This window comes from Corythoichthys intestinalis, chromosome 22, assembly GCF_030265065.1.
Source record: "Corythoichthys intestinalis isolate RoL2023-P3 chromosome 22, ASM3026506v1, whole genome shotgun sequence".
Classification (NCBI taxonomy): domain Eukaryota; kingdom Metazoa; phylum Chordata; class Actinopteri; order Syngnathiformes; family Syngnathidae; genus Corythoichthys; species Corythoichthys intestinalis.
The window spans coordinates 30,825,608-30,852,490 of NC_080416.1; the positions used below are offsets into that span (position 1 = coordinate 30,825,608).

Consider the following 26,883-nt stretch of genomic DNA (forward strand, 5'->3'; position numbering starts at 1 on the left):
TCATGTTTATAATATACACACTCTCTTTCTCAACACAGTTGCCAGAGAGGAAAAAAAAAACAATTTACCACCGCTAGACACACTAAACAACCTGGAGTTAACTAACTGGTGAAAACGCTAATGACAGTGTTAACTAACCTTTAATTTTGTATAAATGCGAACTCTTATTGGAGGTATTGCCTCCTTCTGCAGCCCCCCTTCGCAAACATATTGGCCCTCCTCCTCTAACCCACGGCTGTCTTTTCAGTAACCGAAGTATTCCCATACCAGCGATTTCGTTTTCTTCAATGGGGGGAAAAAGTTCAGCTCCCCCAGCCTTCGTGTAGCACAGCTGACTCACTGACACTGAGCAACGACCGATGGAGGAGGGTTGAGCCTTACTGCTGCAAGCAAGGGATTTCTCCATGCACAACAACGGACAGCTACTAAAACGTACCTTTCATCTTCAATAAAAAAACAGTTCAAATCAAACAGTTAATAAAAACATGTATGATGCGAAAGACGTTATCGAATGGAACATGTAATAACGTATAGAACATGAAAAGTAGTGCTGCAACGATTAATCGATTAACTCGAATATTCGATTAGAAAAAAAGATTTGAATTCAATTTTGCAGCTTCGAATATTCGTTTGATTAAAGTGGCGTTGTAATGGTTTATTTTGAAAGTGTTTGCATTTAGTTTTATTGATTTGGGTGGATACACTGCCCTCTAGTCTGCCTCATTTCACATGGCTGAATCCCGCTGCTCCATGTTAAGACCAACATAAGCCTAGTTTTTTTTAGCTTATGTTTTTTTAATGCATACGTAATTTAGTTTAATGGTATATTTAGCCGTTTCTTTAAATGTGGGAATATGTGTCTAAACTATTTAAGAGAATTGTTTGGGGAAAAAAAAGGGTTAGCATTTTATAGCATTTAAGCTCACAAATTTTTGCTATGTAAGTTAGCCATTGTTCTTTAGTTCATTCATCTCAGATATTTTAATTTTTCATGTTCCTCATCCGATTACTCGATTATTCGAACTGACTAGTTCATCGATTAATCGACTACTAAAATAATCGATAGCTGCAGCCCTAATGAAAAGTAACATCAGTTATTTTGTTGAATAACTAATTACTCTTACATTGAGGTAACAGTTACGAACTCAATTACTTTTTGGGAGAAGTAATTTGTAATTGTAACTAATCATTTTTAAAAGTAAGATTAACAACACTGGTGGTCAATTGGTGCAATTGCAAGTAAATATCCTCCTAATCCAGTGCTTCAATTATTTTTTGTTTACCATGGAAGACAAACATTTTGCCCCCCCAAACTCTCTGCGGCCACTGTAACTAGTATCATTTGTCTATTAAATTATTATTATTATAATAAGTACAGCTGTGCATAACATTGTGTCCTTTTCTATATTAGAAAAGTAATGTAGGTCATCTTACAATAAATTATTGCTTTATTAAAATTCTTATGTTTGTAACAGAAAAGACGTAGATTATCAATTTGCCTGATTTGAAAAAGTCACATCTCAGCTGTAAAAAGGTACATTTTTTGATAATTTGATAGTGGAAAAAAATAAAATAAAATAAAATCAATAAATAATAATAAATTCTAATTGATCAGAAAAATAACTCATGAGGGAAAACTTGCATACCACTGTATATTAAACATACAGTAGTCGAATTGTGTCATTTAAGGGTGAAGAGGTTCAAAACATACATGGCTGTGCTCTGAAACAACATTTAAAAGTGTCATAAGGGCCTCGCAACAATGCTGCAAGCAGGATATCCTGTCAAGAAAAAGCACTCGCACACTAAGCAAGAGACTCTTGCGAGACTCCCAAAGCCGCAAACATGACCTGAAACGCAGCCGGCGAGCGTTCCAGCTGGCCGGCGGGAACAATTGTCGGAACAAGGCGGTGGAGTATTTACAAGACTTGGCCCGGCAGGTCCAATGTTCACCAGAAAGAAACTTTCCACTTTTGACTTTATCGCAAGCATTTCCAGAAAGTGGAAGAATGTTCGGAGGTGCCACCACAGGGCCAACTATTTCTACCACTTGATTGTTTTAGGATATCAGGACATGTAAAAGAACTGGATACCTCACGATGCAATACGATTTGCGATACAAGGCTCACAATAATGATTCTCTCCCAAAACGGCGATGCAAAAATTATCGATTCATGGGTCAGGAAATCATTCTACTGGATCAACTAATAACAATAACTAAATGATAACCAGAAAAACAGGCTCTTTTCAACCTTCTGCTGTGAACTGAAATTAGTTTATCATTAGTAGATGTCCAATCCATTTCAAGTGGCAAGTTGAAGTTGGCAGCAAATTGTCAGTCACATCCTGTTCATTTTGGGGCATTTCTGGGTCACTCCCTGTTGATTTTGGGTTTCTGAACAGGGAGTGACCCAAGAATGTCTCCAGGCAGTGACTCAAAATCAACAGGAAGTGACCTGTAAATGCCCTAAAATGAATAGGAAGTTAGCTGTATATGCCCACAAACCTGGGAAGATTGGCTGTGAATGCTCTGGTTTTATTGCCATTGGTGGTGCTAGATGTCCAACTCATTTTGACTGGGAGGGTTCAATCATTCGCCCCTCCCAGTCATGACCGCACTTTCTGCACTATAAGGCGCACCTAAAAGCATTGAGTTTTCTCAAAAGCCAATAGTGCACCTTATAGTCCGATGCACCTTATATACGGATCAGTATTGGTCAATCATGGCATGACATTTAGCTCGGCTTCATCAGGTGGATGTACAATGCAACCCCAACTACTGCTACTACTACTGTGATAATTCACTGTATGAGAAAAAAATACATGGCGTCTCAAATAAACTTGATTTACTTTATTATTGTGTTATCATTCAATACGTTTTCTTGAGCGCCATTTTGTCCAGTGACGTCAGATTGAAACAACTTGGAAGTCGGGGTAGTTATTTTTTCTCCGACTTTGCGACTTGGACCTCCCAGTTCGAGTGGCGTTCCAATGATATTTTCCTAGTCGGAGGCCGGAAAAGTCCGACATCATCTTTGTTGTGCTATGATTTTATATTGACGATCAGCAAAGGATGTAACTAAAAAAAGGCAGTTTACAGTGTGGGCAATAACGCAGCCGTCGTTTTTCCTCTACTATTTGATCGCTTATAGCAAAGCAGGTTCGCTGGAGGTCAAAATGTCTTTGGATGGCCAAAATAAAAAAAACACCTTGTCGCGATCAGCCATCATTGTTGTTTACATTTGCTTGGAACGCTTTGAGGTCGGAACTGGTACCATCCGAGTGGGATAAATCCGACTTCTTACTTCTCTGGAATGCAGCATAAACATCATGCTTGTCTAATAGATATCATATGTATATAGATGCAAAATGACAGACTCGACGCCGTTGGCAACACATCATTGAAAACTACGTGCGTTAGTAAACAGCCGCCATCTTAAAGCAAGAGACTTCCCTTGTAGGCTGTTGTAGTGAACCTTCCAAGCGAACCTAATTAACTTTTTATCTAAAATACTCCTAAATCGGCAAAATCTTGACTTGAATCTATCTTCAAAACAGTTTTAAAACTTTCACATGTCAAAAGTAGACAGAAGGGAAATTATGGAATAACGGGAGCAATTTTAACAACTTTAACAGTTGATTCGGAAAATTAAATGAATTGAATGTAGTTTAAAGCTGCTGATACAGAATGGGGACTTGAGTATTTTATTTACTGTTTTAAAATGTTAACTTGATACTGAAATAGTCGTTTATTTAAACCTGAGAGGCTTTTTATACAATTTTTGTAACTAATGTACGAAACATTAAAAGCATCTAGGATTTTCCATTGACAGTTTACAATATTATTTGCACGTTTTACTGACTGACTATGCCATTTCTGTTTGTTATTTAGAATGTTTTGTGTTTGTCACTGAATAAACAGGTCATTTTCTTGTTACCAACCATTGTGTGTTATTCAAACTCACCTAATTCAGCTGGCTAGTTGTTATCAAGAGTACTAAAATCCTTTTCAACATGAGTCTGACAACTAAGTAAGGAGGCTAAATAACTTTAAACTTTAATACATGCTCGGATAGGCCGGTATCAGTATCGGCCAGTATCGGTATCGGATCGGAAGTGCAAAAACCTGGATCGGGACATCCCTAATACGAAGTATTCATTATTTTTGTCTTTATTGTCGATAATATGGCATTTTTTCCTGGTAAAATCACCTCACCTTATATATCACCTTGTAATGTAGCTTTATATCTGTTATCGTGCTGCAATGATTAATTGATTAACGCTTCTAATCAAATTTTGCTGCTTCGAGGATTCAATTAATTAGAGTGGCGTTGTAATGGTTTGTTTTGTAAGTGTTTGCATTCAATTTGATTGATTTGGGTGGATCATCATCGGCCATCTAGTGGCAATAGTGAATTTGAGATCACTCATCTAACTGGGCTGGATCCAGCTGCTCCTTGTTAAAACCAACATAAGTTTTTGTTAGAGCTAATATTATTGCCTATGCATTCGGAACGTAGTTTAGATAGTGTATTAGTGTACTTAGTATATTTAGCAGTTTTTTGTGTGTGGGAATACATGTTTGAACAATTTATTAGCATTTTGTAGTATTTAAACTAGCGGATTTTTGAAATGCAATTCAGCCAAGTGTTCTTTTGTTGTACTTTCATCCTCATGTATTAATTTTGTTTATACCGTTTGAGGCTTAGCTCAAGTATTTTAATTTATTTTTAAATGCATTTATTGCACTTGTTGGAATTTTTATTTTGTATTTAATGCTCTTTTGAAAGTGCAATCATAGCAAGCCTTTGTTTTACATCTCCTAAATTGCATGTTCCAAATCCGATGACTCGATTAATCGAACAAACTAATTGATGGATTAATTGATTACTTAAATAATCGATAGCTGCAGCCATAATCTGTTATCATAAAATGTTGACCATTTTCTGTTAAATTGTTTAATTTTTTTCTTGTAATAACATTTTTGGGGGTGAAAATTAATCTTATTTTATGCCCCCCCCCCACCACCACCACAAAAAAATCACAACTTCAATCTTGGAAGCTCAGACGGCAAGTGGCTCACCTCTAGCAGCTCCCAGTCTATTCCAAACTGCTCAAGCGAGTCAAAAAGTCATCCAGAGAACTAAACTTTTGGGCCTCAGCATTTTGTCACGCTTGTGATCGTTTGCGGCCGACGGTCCACAGGAAGAGGGAGCGTGAGGAGGAAGTAGGCGTTTGCCAAGAAAAGAGGAAACGAATCGGCGCGGACACGCACACGACAAGAGTGAAGGAAGCGTGACGTCGTTCAAAAGACTAGAAAAAAAAGGTCAATTAACATCCTGTTTATTGAGCTCACACTGCAAATATGTCGGCTGCCGTGGAAGCGAGGACTGCTCAAGTCCAAATGTTGACGCGACATACAGTGGGGGAAATAGACGTTCCATTGATTTTGTAACTTTCATACAAAGATGTAAATGAAAAGTCTCAGATTTTTACGGCGGCATTATTCTTGCAGTTATTTTAGGATATGTAAAACAAACACGTGTTTATGACTGCAATAGAATTTGTTTTGGCTTGCTATGATTACACATTCAAAAGAGCATTAAATGTGAATAAAAAATGAAATTCCCGAGTGTTTCCTCAAACTATGCAGGATTGCACTTTCATTTCAAAAGAGCAATAAATGCATTTAAAAATAAATCAAAATACCTGATCCTAGCCTCAAATACCATTAAAAAATAAATAAATGAGGATTTAAGTACAACAAACTTGTATAACAAAAGTCCACTAGCTTAAATGCTATGATTTTTTTTTTTTTTTAACTTTTTTTGCAATGCTAATATTGTTCAAACACATATTCCAACAAAAAACTTAAATATACTTCTAAAATAAATAACGAACGCATAAACAAACACATTAGCTGAAACAAAACCTTACCTGATATTGGTCTTAACAGGGAGCAGCTGGATTCAGCCATGTTAGACAAGTTGTGTCATATTCACTGTTGCCACTAGAGGGCAGTGTATCCACCCAACTCAATAAAACTGCAAACACTTTAAAAACAAACCAATCCTCGAAGCAGCAAAATTTAATTCAAAGCTTCTTTCTAGGGATGGGAATCGAGAACCGATTCCTATAGAGAATCGGTTCTGTGCGTTTCAATTCCTTGAACTCGTTTGGCAGCTTATCTAACGATTCTCTTGTAGATTAGTCAATAGCAGTGTGGTTACTTATTACTTGAAAAATTACTGATTACACCTGCAAAAAGTAATCTAGTTACTTTACTGATTACTTTATTATCGAAGTAACTAAGTTACTCCAAAAGTAATTTATCAGTTACTTTTTATAAAATTTTTTCCCTTTGCAGTCTTAACATAAGAATGACAACAGAAAAAATGTCATCACCTGTATTGACTTTCTGATAATTGAATTTAAAGAGGGAGATTAGAATTTTTCACATAAGGGTTAATCTTTGAGTTAGCTGGGGTTTAATTAAGTCGATGGAGTTAGTTCCAACCACCATTGACTCGCGCTAGCTTATCCATTCAGGAGCCTTGAAACTAACAAATAACTGACAAACTACGTGGAATTTATTGAAATCAACTCCACCAACTGATTAAACCCCCTCAAACTCAAAGATTAAGCCGAATGTGAAAAATACTGAACATCGCACAAGCAGTCTACACTTAATCGGACTTAAAACACATCCCAAAGAAGCTAAACGAACACGTCACCTCACGGCGTAAATGTGCAACAAGAATATGATGTAAACAATGCTTGCCGACTTGGAGCAATGACTACCCACCGTTGCAACCGCAAAGCTACAAAACAGCCGCTCATGTAGCAGCTTCAACCTATCGCTGGAACACCTTTAGAATGAAGGAAAAATACGTTCATTCATGGACGCAAACAAATTAACATTTCCTCGCACATCTTAACAGGTGGCAGGTACCCGCGTTCATCACGACTTTCTCAGTACCAAAACACTTAGCGCATGTGACTCGAACCAAAACAGGAAGTAACTATGAGCGGTTACCATGAACCTTTAGGAACTTTTCTTACATTTTTTATTCAAAATACTCTTCGTACATGATTACAATATTCTTCATTCTACATACATTATCAGACAATAACAAAATAGTAACGCACAGACACTAAGGAAACCAACTTATTCAGATTACTGGTTTGGAAAAATGAATGCGTGAGATTGTTCGTTACTGAAAGAACGTAATCAGATTACAGTAACGCGTTACTGACAACACAGGTCAATATATATAATAAAACTGGACAGAATGTCATCATAGAAATCAATTGGAGCCAGCGTCTTTTATATCTAGGTGTGCTTGTCCTCGATAATGACGTATGACGTGGGTGCATCAGATTTGTTCCCGGAAATAATAAGCCAACACGCTTGCGAAGATGACTGATAAACAGACGTATTTAGACAGCTTTTTACGGCAAAAAGGCCCCCTGGCGAGTCAGAAGAGGAGTTAACGCCAAGTCCACTCTGCATAATATTGAGCCAAAAGTTAGCAAATGAGGCAATGAAGCAGCTTCGACACATATAGACTAAGCACACTGGAATAGTGGATAAGCTATTGGAAATTTTGAAACAATAAAGCGCGAGCACCAAGGACAGGAACAATTAGTGAGTGCTACCACATCAACAAAAGCGAATGGACTGAGAGCATCATACAGTACCTTGTGGCAAACCTTAATGCTAAAGCCAAGAAACCTTTTACAATTGATGAAAAATTTATTATGCCTGCGAACAAGGATATTTGCCATCAAGTTTTAAGAGAGGCCGCTGCTAAAAAAGATTGATTCAGTGTCTGGTGAATTACACTTTCTCTGCACTTAATAGTGGATTTTAGCGTTGTTGTTGTTGTTTTTTTTTTTGTTTTTTTTTTAAATATTTACTGTATTTTTCTGCCACACATTGCCGGTCCGTGGTGCAAAAAGGCCCACATCACAACGGTCCGTGCTACAAAAAGGTTGTGGACCACTGACATACAGTGCTGGCCAAAAATATTGGTACCCCTGCAATTCTGTCAGATAATAACAGATAATAACAAACAATTTCTCCCAGAAAATGATTGCAGTTATACAGTGCCCTCCATAATTATTGGCACCACTGAAAAAGATGTGGTTTTTAGTTTCTAATATATATTTTTTTAATTCAAATAATATGGGACCTTAATGGAAAAAAAGAAAAATCCAACCTTCAATACAAGTGCATTCATTCAGTGGGGAAAAATCCCACATAAAGAAAAAATTATTTGACATCAAATAATGTGTGTCACAATTATTAGCACCCCTGGTGTTAATACTTTGTACAACCCCCTTTTGCCAAAAAACAAGGTCTGGGGACTGAGATGGCCATGGGAGGAGCTTGATTTTGTGTCTGGTGAACCTTTTCTGTGTAGATTTGGCCATATGTTTAGGGTCATTGTCTTGCTGAAAGACCCAGTGACGACCCATCTTCAGCTTTCGGGCAGAGGGCAACAGATTTTGATTTAAAATGTCCTGGTATTTCAAAGCATTCATGATGCCATGCACCCTAATAAGGTTCCCAGGGCCTTTGGAAGTGAAACAGCCCCACAGCATCACTGACCCACCCCCATACTTCACAGTGGGTATGAGGTGCTTTTCAGCATGCGCATCTTTCGTGGCACGCCAGAACCACTTAGAGTGTTTGTTGCCAAAAAGCTCAATCTTGGTCTCACACAAAAATAGACACGGTCCCAGGCTTCAACTGGGACCGCGTGCTTTGGTCAGATGAAAAAAAAAAATATATATATATATATATATTAGAAGCTAAAAAACACATCTTTTTCAGGGGTGCCAATAATTATGGAGGGCACTGTAAATGCTTTGGTAGGAATGTCTTCATTTATTTTGCTTGCAATGGAAAAAACACAAAAGACAAGGGGAAAAAAATCATTTTAAACAAAACTCCAAAAATGGGCCGGACTAAAGTATTGGCACCCTCAGCCTAATACTTGGTAGCACAAGCTCTAGACAAAATAACTGCAAACAACCGCTTCCAATATCCATCAATTAGATTCTTACAAAGCTCGGCTGGAATTTTAGACCATTCTTTTTTTGGCCAACTGCTCCAGCTCTGAGATCTTAAGGGTGCCTTCATCAAACTGCCATGTTCAGATCTCTCCACAGGTGTTCTATGGGATTCAGGTCTGGACTCATTGCTGGCCACTTTAGAAGTCACCAGTGCTTTCTCTCAAACCTTTTTCTAGTGCTTTTTGAAGTGTGTTTTGGGTCACTGTCCAGCTGGAAGACCCAAAACCTCGGAGGGAGACCCAGCTTTCTCACACTGGGCCCTATATTATGCAGCTAAATTTGATGGTAGTCTTCAGATTTCATAATGCCATGCACACGGTCAAGCCGTCCAGTGCCAGAGGAAGCAAAGCAACCCCAAAGCATCAGGGAACAGCCGCCATGTTTGACTGTGGGGACCGTGTTCTTTTCTTTGAAGGCCCTGTTTTTTTCTCTGTAAACTATGTTGATGCCTCTTCTCAAAAAGCTCTACTTTTGTCTCATCTGACCAGAGAACATTTTTCCAAAACATTTTTGGTTTCTCAGGTAAGTTTTGGCAAACTCCAGCCTGTTCTTTTTTTTTTTTTTATGTCTCTGGGTCAGAAGTGGGGTCTTCCTGGGTATTCTACCATAGAGTTCCTTTTCATTCAGACACCGACGGATAGTACAGGTTGATAATATTGTACCCCTTGGACTGCAGGACAGCTTGAACTTGTTTGGAAGTTAGTCGAAGTTCTTTATACACCATCCGCACAATCTTTCGTTGAAATCTCTCATCAATTTTTCTTTTCCATCCACATCTAGGAAGGTTAGCCACATTGCTATGAGCTTTACACTTATTGATGACACTGCGCACGGCAGACACAGGAACATTCTGGTCTTTGGAGATGGACTAGTAGCCACATGCTTCCTCACATTTTTGCTTCTTAAGGTCCTCAGATAGTTCTTTGGTCTTCTTTCTTTTCTCCATGCTCGAAGCGGTGCAAACAAGGACACAGGTTGAGTCAGCTTTAATCCATTTTGACTGGCTGCAAGTGTGATTTAGTTATTGTCACCACCTGTTATGTGCCACAGATAAGTAACATGTGCTGTTAATTACACAAATTACAGAGGTATCACATGATTCTTCAAAGAGTGCCAATACTTTTGTCCGGCCCATTTTTGGAGTTTTGTGTAAAATGATTATGATTTAAATTTTTTTTTTTTTTTTTTTAAATCCATTCTCTGTGTTTTTTAATTGCAAGCAAAATAAATGAAGATATGACGACCAAAGCATTTGTAATTGCAATCATTTTCTGGGAGAAATTGAGCATTATCTGACAGAACTGCAGGGGTGCCAATACTTTTGGCCAGCATTGTATTACATCAACGCTATATATAAAAAAAACCTTCCGATTCAAGTAAAAATGACCTTTTTATACACTTTTGATTCCATTTTTTAACTAATTGGTTACCACTGATAATGATACATGTCCAATCCATTTGAACTGGGAGAGTTGGCGGCGAATGATCGGATCGAAAGAGTTAAATATTGTTTACAAAAAAATCATTTGTGACTCTGCTTCGCTCTGCTCCTAGAGGACGTTTGTCAGGCAAAGAATCTTCCGGAGCGCCCCCGGGGAACATTTATTATTCAACGACGCCATCCACAAAGAGGAACATTCTACTTTACTTGCAAATACTCAAACACAACGGTGATTATCCTGTCATGTTAATACAGCAATTTGGAAAAAACAATCTCCCCCCCCCATTCTAAACCATGACCGTCCGTCTGCCACGGCAAACAAAAACAGAGCGGGCGAAAGCCAGAGTGGGAAGCCAGCCTTGGATTAACGTGTCCTCGTGTGCACACGCTGGCCTGTGGAGCATCAATCAGCATCCGCGAAAATGCGGGACGACGTCATTCGATTCCGGAGACATTGGTTGTTTTCGGTAGAGTTTACGACCAGAGAGCCAAAGAACCTGAGCAGATAATTTCAATAATGATCATAGGAAGAGGAGTTAAACACTGGAAGTCCCGGTTTTTTGGGGGGCTATAAAGAAATACCAGAAAGGCGTCAAATGACTCAGATAACAAACTGACTAGTTGGGTTTGTCAAACAATAGACCACTCAAACAAGCAATCAAGCAGCCTAGGTGTGTGTGTGGGGGGGGGGTCACTCTGGATAGCTGCAATTTACGTCTTCATAATTTGCAAATCCAGATTTATTCATTCCTGGGTTACTGTAAAAATGATGAGAGGGCCATGTGGCATGAAAGTACAACTAGCATCCAGAACTGTTAGTTTAACCAGACTGTACATTTTAGAAAATTGAGAGTTAGAATATCTGGACCTTTACTTTGTCTTGACAAGTCCAACATTCAGTTGTCAAGATTTACAGTTTAATATGTTGCAGCACACAATGACCAAATAACTTTCCACAGCAGCTTAAAGTTAAATGATTGTTTTGTCACAGCAAACAAAGGCTTCAATATACAGTACATACTGTAAGCAAACTGCAGTTTTTGGAAGAAGTTAAAAAGTTGTCCGCCAGATTGCCTGCCTGAGCGGTCCACTGTCTGACAAAGCCACACTCAAGATGCTAATTGCAGCAATCCAACTCTGTGGTTTTGCAAGTGTGAATGGGAATGACTAATGAGAACCTCAATGCTCACAAAAAATATGCTGATTAGGGTCAGGTGACCCTTCTTTGGATACAAAAGGGATTTATTTCAACTGATCCACCATTGGTAGTTATAGAGTGCATTTCCTGCACATTTCAGTTGTTATAAAGCAACTTTAAAAGGTATGATGCTTCCTCTCACATTGGGAAATTTGCAGGATAGGCAAAAAAGTTCAAAAAGCTTTTAGGCATATAGTATCGTTCTACAGCACAAAGTTAAGCAAAATGATATCAATATATCATTTTAAAAAGGTGTCACCGTTAAAAAAAAAAAAAAAAAAAAAAAAGGAAGCAATGGCTCAGCACTACATTTTACGTACATTTTTTTACTTTTCAAATTACAAAAATCTAGTTTATACATTAAGGACTACCCAGATAGCAGACAAACATTGAATAAACGTTGATTTTCCATCAAAATCAGCAGTATGGTTGACATCGAAATTTTCGACGTCAAGTGACGTTGAAACAACGTTGTTCTGTGGTATGTCAGGCGATGGTTGGGTTAACATTGTTTTATAGTTGATGAACTGACAAATAGTTGATTTATGATTGGCCGGGAAATATGATTGAAAAGTCATTTAATTATGGATGAGCGGGCATTCTGGTCGAAAACACTGATTCAGCGTTGTTCCAATATAGTTAATAATAAGATTTCAACGTTGAAACAACATTGAGGGTGCAAAAGTGACGATTCAACAATATAAGATCGACAGCGGAATGTTGATCCAAAAACTTTTCAACGTCTGTCTGCTATCTGGGTAGACTGCACTGAACACATCATGCCCCCCCACACACGCATTTCTCCTTTCTCTTCGCACTTAAAAATAACACGTCGCCCCGCCACCGTTACGCAAGTGTATCAGTCGGCATCAAGGTCAGCGATGGAGGAAAAAAAAAAAAAAAACAGGAAAACAATGCAACAATTAGGTGTTGACGCTTGAAGGCTTTCTCTACTATTGTGTGTGGTGTTAGCCTGAAGGCTACATCAGCCTCTGATGGTGTGAGCTTCTGCGCCTTAGCTTCGCAACCCCCGGCTGAGGTCAACACAAACTCTAAAGGTCTTGAAAATATTATCCAAGTTCTTTCTAAAACACTAAATTGAACCGCGTTGTTCTGCTTTCACAGCTTGTTGTTTGCATACATGACCAAATTATTTGAATCCATGCGCTGCCATGAGTTAAAAGACAATCTCATTAAAAATAGCAACGTGCTAGGTTGTGACTTTTTACTAGAGGTTGACTGACATGGGATTTTCAAACGCCGATACCTAGAAACATTTCCAGCCAATTGGCGATATCCAAAGACAATTTTGTAAGCCAATATACTTATTTTTTTTAAAAGAACGTACTTTATGAAAGGCAAGTTTAAAAAAAAAAAAATTTTTTTATGCTTAAACAGCTTCAAATTTAAAACGACGACCTGAGACTTAAATGATTAATTCGGTCTAGTGCCACCAAACCAACAAACGCAGCACTTCTTTTTATGATTATACACATTCAGCAAGAACAGTACATTACACATTAGACTTAGGCAGCTTATAGACCCACAAAACTTGGCACACTTGGTCGAATTGGCCCAATTAGAAGATTCATTTTGGTTTTGAATAAGGGCGTGGCTGAGCCTCCTTTTTTGTAGGACTCTCTTCAATAGGGTTTTTTCTCCTATGTGTGTGAATGTATTTCTAATCCCCCCAAAAAGAGGCGAGTTTCAAGCATGTTAGGTTCTCATGAGATGATGAGAGGGGGACGATCTGCCACCAACCTGTCCAAGTGACCGTGCTGTCCGAGTTGCGTGACGTCCAAGTTGCACCAAACTGTGAGGGCCTGTTTAGTGTTGCTTGCAGGCAGTTATATTATTATAATCAGCTCGGTAGCACCTCCTATTTGGTAGGACCCTCTTCAGTAGGGTTTTTTTCTTCTAGGTGTGTGAATGTATTTCTAATCCCCCCCCCAAAAAAGAGGCAAGTTTCGAGCATGTTAGATTCTCATGAGATGATGAGAGGGGGACGATCTGCCACCACCCTGTCCGAGTGACCGTGCTGTCCGAATTATGCCAAGCTGTGAGGGCCCGTTCAGTCCTGCTTGCAGGTTGTTAGTATTATTATTATTCAAGATTTGTATTTACAATTAATTTGTTTTTCTATGTGTAATTGCTACTTGTGAATGTACCTGCGGGATTTATGAAGGATTTAGTATACGTTTTTGGGCTGTGGAATGAATTAATCGAACTATAATGTATTCTTATGGGAAAATCCCGGTTGGTATGCGACCATTTTCACTTCCAAACCAGGTCCTGGAACAAATTAAATGACTTTGTAGCGGTAATACTGTAGGTCTCATAAGACAAATAAGAATTTTCGGCCCAAAAAGAGACGGAAATTAAAAAAGCTGCCAAATACAACACTGCATACAGTATATAACAAGCATCATTATGATGCTTGACTGATTGTCAAAACAAAGTGCAGGTAGTACCCGGGTTACGACGTAGCCGGCTCACGTGATTTCGATTTCATGACACGCCGGAGTCTTGTCTGCCATCTTGTCTCCAGTACGTTGTTTTTTTTTTTTTTTTTGTTTTTTTTTTTAATATTAATGTTGTTAATGTTGACTTTTTCTTTTGTGATGCATGCTTTTATTTTGGCGCAGGAATTGTAGAGCAGGTAGTACTCCTGCACGCGAGTAAGGGCACATGTACACACGAGGAAGAGCGCATTTGCTCCCACAAAGATGTCGTGCAGCCAAGTGAGAGAGAGGGGGGAAAGATAACAGCTGCAAGCCTGCGTGCACATTTGTTGCTTATGAAGCATGACATGTACATAACACCTTTTGTACTGTTTATTGTAGGGCTGTCCCTAATGACTATTTTTGCCCCGATTAGTCAGCAGACTATTTCTATAATTAGTTGACTCATCTAATCTATGGCGGAAAACACAGACAAGACTGAAAAAGCAGTTTCCGCTCTTGCACTCCTTTTTAAAGGAAACTGCTGTATTTTAAGACAAAACAACTGTTGTGTTTGATAGAATATGTCAATATGCCGCCATAGCAGATTCATGGCGCATAAAGTCCTCAAACTATTTTTAATTTGTCCGTTTTACACTGAAAACCCCCGTTTATAGACGTCGTGCAACCGCTTTTGTTTCAACCCAGCTTTAAAACAAAGGTAATTATATTATTCAAAATGTCTGTCGTTTTTAGCATAGAATCATTAACTGATGTCTCATATTTCGTTTTAAAGAAATGACTTTAAAAAATTATTCACTCGCATATTTTAAACTTTTAAACAAATTATGTCACAATGAAAAAAATGGTGTCTGTAAAAAAGTCACGGATATCTACCACATAACTATCGGTTAATTCTATTTTTTTCGTTACTGTTGCATTTTCTCTGATATGTTAGATAATAAATAATCGATCCAAACAAAGAAAAATTGAAATCAAACATTTAAAAGGATAAATATATAAAAAAAAATATCTCGACCACCCCTTGATGTCTGTGATTTCTGCATCGCGACCCTTGTAATATTACCATGTTTTACCCATAAAATCCCCAAAAAATCCAGCTATGGCCATTTACAGCTGTGTCTTCACACTCAGTGATACATGCTACATGGAGCTTTTGGGTCGAAATATGGTAAGTACGCGACAATATCTCATTAAAGTCATGGTGTCTGTAATTCTGCTCTCGCCTCCAGATAGGGTTTTGCTGTTTAAAAAAAACATAATTTTTTTTTTTTTTTTTTTTAAATGCCCTCCTATTCAAAATTGTTTTTTCCCCAGAAAATTGAGATTTTAAGCTTTCCAATGATGTATCACACATGCATATCGGACAATTTTGAAAGTTGGCCAAATTGGGGGTCTCAGTGAGGAACTTCAGGTCACCTGATTGTTTTCCGCCCTTTACAAATATATATATGTTATATAGGCCTATATATATATATATATATATATATGTATAATTTTTTTTTTTTACTAAACAGGCAAAGAAATTTGTTTGGACACTTATCAATTCACAAAAAACATTTTGGAACATTTAATTTCTTTACTAAAGTACAAATAAACACATAAATAACAATAGTAAATCACAAATAAACAATGAGGTCAAATGCTGATCGCATTATCTAGTGACTTCGCCTTTCCAACATGATTCAAAACGGTTCTTTAAAAAAATAATAATAATAATGTTCACCTGAAGTACGTTCGCTAAACCACTAACCGTAAGCTTTACACTCCACAAAAAAAGCACTTTTTGTGATCGATACTGGAATTGGTATTCCTGCATTGGTGTCAGTCATAGATGTCAGTAATACATTTTTTTTTTCCTTCATTTTTTTCATTCACAAATGCTGTTAACTAGCGATTTTTCATGTTTGAAGTGTCACCTTTTAACCACAAGTTTGCGTTTTGGAGAAGACTGCCAATGTTTTATAGCAGGCTAAAGTAGGTTGTCTTTTTTCCCCATTAGCTTTAATGTAGCAATGCTAACGTTTACAGTGTTTAATATAGATGTGTTTCCTTATTTTCTATGTCTGAACTTTAGTTCTACGGCGTGTTAATGAACAATAAACATGTGTGAAAAGAACTTGAGTCTCATATGCCATCAATACGCATGTGTGCATATACGCACAAATTTATGCACGCATGTACGCACGCGGCAACAAAACGAAGCGGTGAAAATTACCACCCTCATTTTTATCTACCGTGCGATAAATGGACTTATTGCAAACCACGACAGGCTTAGCAACTTCAATAAAAATGTCGTTCGTTACCGTATTGGCCCGAATATAAGACTGTTTTTTGCATTGAAATAAGACTGAAAAAGAGGGGGTCGTCTTACATACGCGGTCTAGACATTATACCCATTCACGACGCTAGATGGCGCCAAATATCATTGAAGCGATGTTCTGTCATGACAGATCTCAGCTATTCTCCCCATTCACGACGCTAGATGGCGCTTGATATCACCGAAGTGATGTTCTGTCATGACAGATATCAGCTACTCTCAAGTTTAACCAGTTTGCATTATTTTATTGCAATGTTTTGCCTTATTCAGATTTGTTTCAAGACTACAGTTACAGTTAGACTTTGATGGTTAATGCAGTTATTGCAATTTTGTTGTTTTATCACAATAGATTGGTTTATTTACATTTCAAAAGCCAGAATCCATTCATTTACTAATGTGATTGCACTTTAGTTAACATATTTAAAATGTTCAGATATTAAGATTTGAAGGAGGCAAAATAAGTGCTTTTAAATACTTTTTCTCTCAAATATATTGTTATAATCATTTGTTTCAGATGTACTGTTATTATTTTCTGTATAAAAATTAATTTGGTGTTCAAAAAGTCTTTTTTCAAAGTTGAGTCTTTAAAAAGAGGGGGTCGTCTTATAATCATGGCCGTCTTATATTCGGGCCAATACGGTAGTTAGATGGACTTACGATCTGCCAGCTTTTTGTCTCGCTTGTTGTCTCCTGTTGTCTTCCAAAATTACACTATATCATTTTGAGTCACTGCTGATTCATTTGGGGGAGATTCCTGGGTCACTTTCAGTTCTGGAACCCAAAATCAACAGGAAGTGACCCAGAAATTTCATAAAATCAGGATGTGACCCAGAAATGTCCTAAAATCAATAGGAAGTGACTTAAAGTAAACAGCAAATGACCTGAAATGCCCCAAAATCAAACTCATTGGTTGCCATTGACCGTCATAGATGTCCAATCCGTTTGAAGTGGAAGGGATGGCAGAGACTCTCCTGCTTCAAATGAATTGGATGTCTGGACAAGTGATAAACTCAATTCAATTCACAGCAGAAGGATGAAAAGAGCTCGTTTTTCTGTTTATTACTTGTATAATATAGAATGATTTCCTGACCCATATACCGATAATCGTTATATCGCCATATCGTGACTTATGCGGAAATTCGGATTACGTCGCCAGTGTAGGGAAGGCAACTCGTTCGTAACCTGGGGACCACCCATATCTGTATCGAAGTGCCAGAAAGACTGGTTGAAACAGTGATGTTGAAAAAAAGAATCTGAATTAAGTGTTGTCATATGCTTGACTGGAACTATTGTTCAGAATGACTCGTCGTAACAAAGTCACAAACTCCCCGCGGAATCATTTGTGCCATCCTGTCACAAATCATTTTTAAGGCTTTCTTCTGATGTTATCAATAACGCTGTCGTTCACGACTCACATTAGCGACTATTACCACGTTTAACGGTCTAACCAAAGTGCCACAGCGTCATTCAAATGTGCCCTCGCGCTTCATATATTGATCTGGACTACCGTTACAAACATTAGCCTACATTACCTCCGGCGTGACCTTATTTGATCTTTAAACGAATAAAAAGGAGTCGATATCTGCAACGAAGAAGCAAAGAGCAGCCATTAAGCGACCAGTGACAGAGCTGATTACATTCTTCCTGCCTGGGTTGCGACCCCATTCATTACTTAAAGGCTCTTCTGTTAAGGTGTTCCCTCGGGCCACTATAAATATTTGACATCAGAGTCGGGGACAGTGAAGGGACAAAGGAGTCCTACACAACTATGTAATACCACTTTACTCCTTGAGAGGCATGTGTGAGCCAGTACGGGGTTTGACAGTCTGTCATTTTCACTTTATTCTTGGTTCCCTAGTGGAGTCATATGAACTGGAAATATGAGCGTGTGAGTTGGGAGAGAGCTATTAGAAGAGTGGTGGTGGGGTGTCGATGAAATCCCGCCCGTGCCGTCTGGCAGATGACGATGTGTCATCTGGACCAGTGGAATCAAAGCTTATGAATTATGAATTGGAAAGGCCTGTTGCCTTCCTGTTAATGCAATAGAGGAAATAATTACCACGATCAATAAATCTAAAATAATACACCATGTAAATTTAACAAAATGACAAATTAATCACAACGTGGCATTCTGTTTCCCGTCTGCATAGGCAACAAAAAAATAATTTAACTCATTAAATGTTTTCCCAATTATACAATTAAGGAAATTGACTCATTTCGATCCATTTTGACTGATCACTGCCAGTCAAAATAGATTGGATGTCTCTTGTAGTCAGTGGGTGTTTTTAATACATTTCTTCTTCTTTTACTACCTACCACAACATAAATGTGAATACAATGCCCTGGCTGGCAGTAAGTAGGGTTGCCACCTTCCTAATGAAGAAAAAAAAAATAGGCCGGCTTGATAACAATCACCCAGTAATTTTTTTTTTTTTGCATGTGAAAAGGATTAATAATTTTAATATTATACTAATTTTACCCAAATAGGAATTAGATACATATTTGAGTGATATGAGCACATGAAAAAACAATCTTTATCAACAATGTATTTTTAATACATAATATAATTGAATAAAATTGACATCTATCCTGCTCAATTTAAATATAATACCGTATTGGCCCGAATATAAGACGGCCCTGATTATAAGACGACCCCCTCTTTTCCAAGACTCAAGTTTGAAAAAAAAAAAAAAGACTTTTTCAACACCTAATTAATTTTTATACAGAAAATAATTACAGTACATCCGAAACAAATGATTATAACAATATATTTGAGAGAAAAAGCATGTTATTTTGCCTCATTCAAATCTTAATATCTGAACATTTAAATATGTAAACTAAAGTGCAATCACATTCTTAAATGAATGGCTTCTGGTTTTTGAAATGTAAATAAACCAATCTATTGAGATAAAACAACAAAATTGCAATAACTGCATTAACCATCAAAGCGAAGTCTAACTGTAACTGTAGTCTTGAAACAAATCTGAATAAGGAAAAACATTGCAATAAAACAATGCAAACTGGTTAAACTAAAAAGAGTAGCTGAGATCTGTCATGACAGAACATCGCTTCAATGATATCTGGCGCCATCTAGCGTCGTGAATGGGGAGAGTAGCTGAGATCTGTCATGACAAAACATTGCTTCGATGATATCTGGCGCCATCTAGCGTCGTGAGTGGGTATAATGTCTAGATCGCGAATATAAAACGACCCCCTCTTTTTCAATTTTATTTCAATGCAAAAAACACCGTCTTATATTCGGGCCAATACGGTAATAAAAAAAAAAAAAAAAATTAACCCAGTCCTCCTCAAATAGTGGGGTTGCGTGTGACCTCGGGGCAAGTACTTTTTGCCGTACTAGAATGTAAATGAATGTAAACTAAATGTAATTGCACATTCAACCAGTGGGTGGCAGTGGCACTCTCATTTTCAGAGTGTGCACAGTATTTTTGCACCAAACAAGAGCACACAGCACAGAGCGGGATATTTGAACTCTCCCGAAAGCTAAGACGAGGAAATATGACACAGCGTATGTAGAGTTTGGGTTCAATTTTAATTAAGTGGATGACAAGGAAAGGTCGGTATGTTTATGCTGACTAAAAATGTTGGCAGCGGACAGCATGAAGCTAAATCGATTAATATGCCACATAAAGACATTCGACCATTCGACCCCAATCACATTGGTAAGTCGCTTAAATTTTTTCTGCGAAAACGTGCCAAATATTTCCAACAATCACCCTGCTTTGTCAGTGCTACATCAGTAAACCAGCGAGCACTGTTAGCATCATATAAGGTGGTATACCAAGCTGCTCAGTGCAAAAAAATCCCACACTATAGCAAACGAGCTGACACTGCCTGCAGCACTAGACATGGTGGACGATACAAGTGCTACAAAAATTAAAACTGTCTTTCTGTCCAATGACACTGTCGTTTTTGTTTTATAAATTGTCTTTTTGGTTAAATTGTTTGGCATATTGTGCTTTGAGTAGGCATGTGCCGGTATGATATTCTGATGGTATGATAACCTTAAGTCAAAATATCAGTTTCACGGTATAACAGTATTGGAATTACAGCTCTAAAATCAAGGGCGTGGGTTTGGTCTCAACATTGGTAGGGACGTTATAACAACATAACCTGCGTGTACACTTTTTGCTGGGGACAGGACATTAATAAGACCAAACAACTTGTTTGAACGAGGGTCAGGACAACATTTCTCACAAATATGAACCCAATTAATTGATAGGCTAAATGACAAATGCAAAATAAATGTACTGAATTATACAAACTTTCATGCGTATTGGTTCAGGTGATAACACCGTTCGATTCAAACCTGTTTTCAAAAACTACTAAAGAAGATCTTGAAAACCTCCAGAATAAATGTCTGGGTTTTTTTTTTAGCAAATTTAAATTGCAATATTTGAAAATGACTTCAATTATATTAACATATACAATAAATACAAACTTGTTAATTCTCTCCTTACTATTCAGGAATGCAAAAAAATATACATTTGACCACTCAACATTGTCTATATTTAACTGCAAACACTTCAGTCAGGGAATAACAAAAATAAATAAAAATGGAGCCTTCCTGCAGGTAAAACACTAATGCTTTTGTTCACAAGCACAGCAGAACTCAACAAAAAAATTAAAGCTCCTTTGGGCTGCTCTAAGACCACATAAGCAAAATAAAAATGAAAACCTAGGAGAAAGGGGTAAACCTCGATTGACCTCATTTCTCAAATTTTAATTAAACAATAGAAAACATACAGGACAAACATACTTCTCTCTAAGCTGCTTCCTACTCAAGTTTTGCAGGTTAGAAAATTCACAATTTAATGTTATGCTAACTCTGATGCAGGTTGGACTTTCAATTGCAAAATTTGTGGTATGTTCCCCACCTCACAACATTGACGTCTTTTTAGATCACTTGCAGTGGCTGCGGGCCGGGAAAAAAAAAATCCTCCTATTTGAAGGGGGCTTAGGAGGCGGCATGTTGTCAATATGTTGTGTAACTCATCAACCAATCAAACGTGCTTTTGAGGACAAAAAAATGGACCGGCACATTCAGCTAGTGAAAAGGGGTAAATCTGGACATAATGAAAATAATTCACTTAATAATGGTAGGGTCAATTCTATCCTTTTAACACATGGTAAGAATCTAAATACTTATATAACTAAAGTAATTATATAATGCAAATACAGTTGCTCAAAAGTTGGTGGGGACAATTTGAGCATCCTAAAAAGTTGGTAGTTTTATGTCCCTACGCAAACCTATGCCCTTGTCTAAAATGTGTGACTTTGAGACACCTGGGTTTAAAAACTGTTTTCCATTGAACAGGATTTTTATTTTTCAAAACATTAGCAAATTTGAACATAACCATAATGTTAAGTTAAAATACAATAAAAAATATATATTCTAAATAAAATTAAATGCAGACCTTCAGGTGAGCCTAAACCCACAGCCACAGTTCATCATTATTACTATCAGAACAAAAATAATTGAATTATTTTCCATAAAAAGCATGTGTGTATGACTCGTATCATGTTTACATTATACACATACTCTCTCAACACAGACAGTTGCCAGAGAGAAAAAAAAGACCATGCTGTTAACTCTCATAGCTGGTGGGAAACCTTAATGACAGTGTTTGCCAACCTTTAATTTTGTATAAATGTGAAATCATATTGGAGATAATGCCTCCTCGGCAGCCACCCTCCGCAAACATGTCTTACATGTCGGATGGCCCTCGTCTGAGCCGCGCCATCTGTAACTTTTCTGTACCTGAAGTATTCCCAAACCAGCGATTTCATTGTCTTCGATGGGGGAAAAAGTTCAGGAGTTTCACCTCCTCTGGCCATCGTGTAGCACAGCTGATTCACTGACACAGAGCAACATCCGGTGGGAGAGGGGTGAGCCTTGCAGCTGGAAGCGAAGGATTTCTCCATGCATTTTTGGGACATTAAAAATAGCTACCGGATTTTTCGGACTATAAGTCGCACCTGAGTATAAGTCGCACCAGCCATAAAATGCCCAACGAAGAGGAAAAACACATATATAACTCGCACCGGAGTATAAGTCGCATTTTTGGGGGAAATTTACTTGATAAAATCTAACACATAGAACAGATATGTCATTTTGAAAGCCAATTTAATATAAAAGTACTATAGAGAACAACATTCTGAATAAGTGTACAGTATGATGTTACATGATGCATGAACAACGAAATGCGAATATACTGTCCCCACTAGGACGCTACGGCTCGGTCCTGGCTATACAGCGAGCTAAACTCCTAAATGACGATGCTGGACGTCCGTATAATTTGCTGAATCAATTTGGTCCTCTATACCAAACAGGTTGGCATCAACGTAAATAAATGATAATTAGGTGCTATTACAGCAATGACACAAACGGTTAGCATGCGTTCGCTAGCATTGGCACATCGTTCAAACAACCACACAACTGACTCTAAGTGTCCGATCGCAGGTGGAAAACTCACAACAACAACAACAACAACAACAGAAAAGACAATACACACAGGTGTTGCCTCTGTAGAGATATTTTGCAAGCATAAACAACGAACGTCGGTTCGCAGCTGTGTCTCTCTCTCGCCCACTAGCTCAAAGACACTGCATAACTGTCAGTCTTCTTCTGGCGTGCGATGGCTATTCTTCTCGTAAAAACGTGCAAGTGCGCCCCCACGTGGGCGTGAAAGCGCCAAACTAAAAGCATGCATTTCAATATAAAAAAGTCAATAATACAATTGAACACATATTGCCAAAGGCAGAACGCGAACGTGGCCTTAGCTATTAAGAGTTATTCAAATAACTATAGCATAAAGAACATGCTAACAAGTTTACCAAACCATCAGTGTCACTCCAAGACACCAAAATAAAATGTGAAATGATATGATAATGTGTTAATAATTTCACACATAAGTCGCTCCTGAGTATTAAGTCGCACCCCCAGCCCAACTATGAAAAAAAACTGCGACTTATAGTCCGAAAAATACAGTAATACCTTTGGGTCAGTATGATGGAAAATCTTTGCGGTTTTGAAACTGACGTTTTCATACCACGGTATACCTTGAAACCAGTAATCGCCACATGTCTAGGTCCGCATTACCTTTTTTTTATTCGGGCAAATTGATACGCTTTAAGTCTTTTCTTTTCTGCTACAAAAACAAAATGTAAATAAAATTATACTTTATCATAACTTGATCAAATTTACTTTTTTTTTTTTGATAACACATTGTGAACATGTGACGGAAACTATGGCGCTTTTTCGTCTCGTTCTCGTCTCGTCAGATTGTGAACATGTGACGGAAACTATGGCGCTTTTTCATCTCGTCAGACGAAAACTGGCATTCGTCCCGTTATGTTTTAGTCTCCCGAAACACGTTTTACCCAGTTATCGTCTCGTCATGAAAAAAAATGTTCGTTTTCGTTGCAGTCATCATTGATGAAAACAACCCTACTAATGAGTGAGTTCAAATTAATAATGAAAAGAACGACCATCAAACACCACGCAAAATGATGAAAACGTGTTCTATAAATGATTTGACATTTTGGCAGTGAAGAAACTAATTATGGTTTGCCTCGCGGGAACACCCCCCCCCCATTGCTCCCATTTACTCGATGTAAGCCCCTCGTCCCCCCCCGCTGCCAGCACTTCCACTCACTGATCATTGCAACAACAATGATGGAGGCCACGCATCAAAGGATGAAAAAGTTCACAGGAACCCTCTATGGCTGTGTGTGTCAGAAGGGGTGGGGCTGGATAGAGACCACACACCCCAAAAAAATCCAGCCAGGTCATGTGACCGAGGCGGGGATGAATGGTTCTTTTTGGATGGGCGGAGGAGGAAGTCATGGAAACAGGTCTATAGTTCCATTGTCTGACCGTCTCTATATATGTGTTGCCTTCTTCATTCACAACAGGAGGAGGAAAACCGCCTCCATCATAAAACAGTGTCCTCTCACACCCCCGCCATTACGGCGAGTGGACGCGGACAACCACGCGAAAGCTAACTTTAGCTTTCAAAACCACTGCTTTGCAAACGAGGCCTGCTTTGAGGAGTGGGGAAAAAAACAAGCAGGTCATTATGACTCGCTCTAGTTTCCACATTGTGTAACCAGTCAAACCATGCGAGTGTAGGGCAAAATCAATAGAAGCTCCTCGCACAATAGCAGAATCTCTTGCATGATATTAAATAGGGGTGGGAACCTCTGGGTAGGTCACGATACGATACCAGGCTGATAACGATGACCTTAAAATATGGTGATATAACAACTGTAATCATTTTAGGATGTTTTACTATACAAGAAACTGAATTGAACCGAGTTGATCACTTGTAGACGTCCAATTCATTTGAACTGGGAGGGTCATCCCTCCCATTTCAAACAGATTGGACGTCTATGGCGGTCAATGGCAACCAATGAGTTTAATTTGGGGGCATTTTGTGTCATTTGCTGTTGATTTGGGGGCATTTATGGGCAGATGTGGGTAATAACTCGTTACATGTACTCCGTTACATTTACTTGTGTAACTTTTTGAGAAAAATGTACTTCTAAGAGTAGTTTTACCAAGCCATACTTTTTACTTTTACTTGCAGGCATGAAAATGGGTCAGGGGTTGAAAAGGTGAGAAGGGTGTGGAGGAAATATGTTCCGGTACACCGTACAACTCGGGCTGTCCTAAACGACTACCATATTTTTCGGACTTTAAGTCGCAGTTTTTTTTCATAGTTTGGCTGGGGGTGCGACTTATACTCAGGAGCGACTTATGTGTGAAATTATTAACACGTTATGATATCATTTCACATGTTATTTTGTTATTTTGGAATGACACTGATGGTTTGGTAAACTTGTTAGCATGTTCTTTATGCTATAGTTATCTGAATAACTCTTAATAGCTATGGCCACGTTCGCGTTCTGCCTTTGGCAATGTGTGTTCAATTTTATTATTGACTTTTTTATATTGAAATGCATGCTTTGAGTTTGTGGCACTTTCACGCCCACGTGGGGAGCGCACTCGCACTAGTTTACGTGAAGAAGAGCGCTCACACGTCAGAAGACGACAGACAGCTACGCAGCTCTCTGTGAGTGAGCGAGTTAGCGAGAGAGAAACACGGCTACGAACCTACATTCATTGTTTATGCTAGTAAAATATCTCTTCATGGGCAACGCCTGTATGTATCATCTTTTCTGTTGTTGTTGTGTGTTTTCCACCCGCGATCGGACACTTAAAGCCAGTTGTGTGGTTGTTTGAACGATGTGCTAATGCTAGCGAATGCATGCTAACCGTGTGTGTCAGTGCTGTAATAGCACCTAATTATCACTTATTTACGTTGATGCGAACCTGTTTGGTTTCGTGTACATAATTGATTCAGCAAATTATACAGACGTCCAGCATTGTCAATTGGGAGTTTAGCTCGCTGTATAACCAGGACTGAGCCGTAGCGTCCTGGTGAGGAAAGTATATTCACATTTCGTTGTTCATGCACTGTACACTGTACACTTATTCAGCATGTTGTTCTCTATTGTATTTTTATATTAAATTGCCTTTCAAGATGACACATCTGTTCTATGTGTTGGATTTTATCAAGTAAATATCCCCCAAAAATGCGACTTATACTCCAGTGCGACTTATATATGTTTTTGTTCTCTTTGTTGGACATTTTATGGCTGGTGCGACTTGTAGTCCGAAAAATACAGTAATTTTCTCCCGGTTAGTCAGCCGACTAGTTTTACGATTTGTCGACTAAACTAATACTTTTTTCCCTTTTTTTCCCACTAATTTAGCAATGAAATTTTTGATGACGCTTATTAATTCACAAAAACATTTTGGAACACTTCAATTCTTTGTTAAAGTACCAATAAACACGTAAATAACAATAAATTGCAAACAAACAATGAGGTCAAATGCTGATAGCATGAACTAGTGACAAAAAATGGAATGTAAAGAGATTCAGAACACTGACTTCACCTTTCCAACATGATTCAAAACAATTCTTAAAAAAATATCTGGCATTAATATTAAAGTATACTACAATATATAATCATTGCCAATCAGATTTTTCATAAAAGGTGTAATTTTAAATCTATTCTTAGTACAGATGTCCCGATCCGATATTTGGATCGGATCGGACGCCGATATGGGCAAAAAAAATGCGCATCGGTATCGGATCGGAACACAGAAAAATTCCGATCCAGACTTCCGATCCAGTTTTTTTCAACGTCCGGGTCGGGTTTTCCAGCACACCGATTTACATAATCCATTCCAGTTTTTGCTTCGGTTTCCCTAAAATCCAGTCCGCATTTTACGGCACACCTTCAACAAACTACATTTACATTACCGTCTCCCAATTTACCGAGAGACTTT

At 38.2% G+C, this 26,883-nt stretch overlaps 1 protein-coding gene across 9 annotated transcripts in view; it reads right to left on the reverse strand.

Moving 5' to 3' along the window:
* Positions 1-26,883, reverse strand: part of elmo1 (engulfment and cell motility 1 (ced-12 homolog, C. elegans)) — a 201,678-nt gene that overhangs the window by 115,722 nt on the left and 59,073 nt on the right. For 2 of the 9 annotated variants that reach the window (XM_057827713.1, XM_057827711.1), the window contains exon 1: positions 5,084-8,614. The exons of the other annotated variants lie outside the window; for them this stretch is intronic. The gene's annotated coding sequence lies outside the window, so the exon portion shown is untranslated. Of the gene's footprint in view, positions 1-5,083; positions 8,615-26,883 lie in introns of those variants that run through there. 9 annotated transcript variants of the gene reach the window in all.